At 40.8% G+C, this 2272-nt stretch overlaps 1 protein-coding gene across 1 annotated transcript in view; it reads left to right on the top strand.

Annotated features, from left to right (window-relative positions):
* Positions 1-1121, top strand: part of LOC119898443 (WD repeat domain phosphoinositide-interacting protein 3-like) — a 10097-nt gene extending 8976 nt beyond the window's left edge. Inside the window, 1 exon segment of the mRNA XM_038712615.1 lies at positions 1-1121. This exon segment is cut by the window's left edge and continues 931 nt beyond it. The gene's annotated coding sequence lies outside the window, so the exon portion shown is untranslated.
* The last annotated feature ends 1151 nt before the right edge of the window (positions 1122-2272 follow it).

Genomic DNA, 2272 nt, shown 5'->3' with positions numbered 1-2272 from the left:
TGTCATTTATTGGGAAATTCGGTTATTCGCTTTTGTTTCCGAGATTTGAAAGATGGATACCACTCTTATGGCTGTATGCTAAATGTAAAGCTGCAGCAGTTAGCTTAGCTTAGCATTAACACTGGAAAAAGCTAGCCAGCCTCCGTGGCAACAAAATCCACCTATGAGCACCTCTGAAAGTAACTGAGCAGCGCCTTCCTAAAGTTTGGCCGTCACAAGTTTTTACACAGATCTTTGTAGAGATTAAGCAAACCAGACGTAACATTTCCAGTCTTTACACTAAGCTAACCGGCTGATAGCTTTAGCTTCATATTAACCCTACAGATGTCAGAGTGGCATTGATCTTCTCAACTCTTTGAGAAACAATTTCTCTTAAGAGTTTGTGAAGGTTGTTTGGGAAAGCTTAAGAGCCAAACACACACAGTTTCCATCATATATCACACAAAACAAATTGTTTTTCGGTGAGTTTTTTTCTACTCGGCAGCCCAAATCAACTTTAAAAACATGAACATTTTGAATTTAGTTCAACACTGATAATACATTATTAGCCCAATCCAGTTAAATGATGGTTGCTCCACATATTTTGTTTGGCCAGTGTGGCTCTCTGGTCACAGCTGTATGTTCCTTTTTGTTTAAATCCTGACAACACTCTTCACTTTGAGTGAGGGGTATGTCCTGTGTCTGTATTTCCGTAAACTGCTTCACCATGCCCCTAAAAGCATCGATCAATTCCGCTAATGCAAATCAGGGACTCTGCAGTGCTTTGTTGAAGCCCATGGCTATTAACAAGACCTGTTCAGTGTGGGTCTGCCACAAACGTGTATAAGTGGAAGTGTGTTAATGTTTAGTTAAATAAGATCATTTTTCCTGTTGTCATGTTAATTGACAGCACTTTTGTTGATTCAGTGCAAAAAAAACATTTCATTCGCGTTGCTTTCTGCATCAGATTGTACAATTGCAGGTGTCACTCTGGTGAACGTACACAGCACTTGGCGGTCACTGACCACAGTAGGGATTGCTGCACAAACTGAAAAGCCAACTTGTTTCTGACTAACTCAGAATGATTGTAAAACCTGCATTTAAATTTGTGAATAAAATCTGCTTTTACAGGTAAACTTTAAGGACTGTCTCATGCAAGTTATTCTGTGGAATCCAAGTGTAGCCTCTCATTAGATTAAATGCGTGAATGATGGATTTGTCATTCAGTGTTGTAAAGGGCCCCATAAACTTTAGTTCAGTTTTCTTTTTAGTTTTTTTCAAATTCAGTTGCATTTGTCTGCTATAGCAACACATCTGCTCTCCTTTGAGAAAGAATCACAAAAAAAGAAGAGATTCATATTCTATATCATTTTGGCGCCTCCTAATTTTTAAGGCAAGGTATCGGTCTATCTACAGATGGAGATCTTATTTAATACAGCAAATAAAATCTTGCATAAAGTAGTAGGGCCAGTGTTCTGTTACATGCAGAGCAGATGCTCACACTGAGCCCGACAAGCAGCTTGGAGCTACACATCACAAGAGCCAGACTTTTAACAAGCATCCACATTAGCCTTACTGCTAAAATGTCCTCCTTCTCTAACAGCACAAATAACAGCACCTTACTGCCAGTCTGCAGGCTAGATAGCTAATTAGCCACAGCACATTAACAAAGCTGTAAATGTCACTTTGGTGCAGTTAGGTGGTGTGGTCCTGGTTCAATACCACTAATATTGTACAAATAATATTGATACTTGTGGAGAGTATAGAGCACTGGTATTGGATGGGTACTCTGTGTGAGCAGATCGAAGTTGAGGTATTGGAATAGCCCCCCACAGCACACATTTCAACTTGAAACACATTGTTAACAATGGCTCAGTTCCATTAAGTGTCCAAGTAAGCCATGTCAGTGAGCCAGCATGTTACAATACCAGGACCCTGGAAGTAGCTCATATGTATCAATTACACCTGTGCTCTTCTGACTGACGAGCCAAACTGTCTGCTGTGAAAGAGGTCTATCGTGCTATGAACTAGTTAGCTTAACGCTTACTCAACCCTTCAGTCGTTCCATTCAGCACTCTTCCGGTCAGCTCTAGTGCTGGACGTAAGTGAGTCGAGCTGTTTTCTTTGTCAATTAGGGAAGAGGATAGTGTTCAATGGCAGCATTTCCACCCCTGTGGCACACACCCTCCCCTCTAACAGCCCTCCTTAACAAAACCGAACAGCATGCTGCGGCTTATTAGAAGTTCATCTTCCCTCGTTCTAACAAAAAGAAAGAATTCTTCACACAGACAGA

Source organism: Micropterus salmoides, unplaced genomic scaffold, assembly GCF_014851395.1.
Source record: "Micropterus salmoides isolate LMB-PRFRI ecotype aquatic unplaced genomic scaffold, ASM1485139v1 Ms_hic_scaffold_1129, whole genome shotgun sequence".
Taxonomy (NCBI): domain Eukaryota; kingdom Metazoa; phylum Chordata; class Actinopteri; order Centrarchiformes; family Centrarchidae; genus Micropterus; species Micropterus salmoides.
Note: the sequence above shows the minus strand (reverse complement) of the source record. Positions and strands in the feature narration are given on the sequence as shown.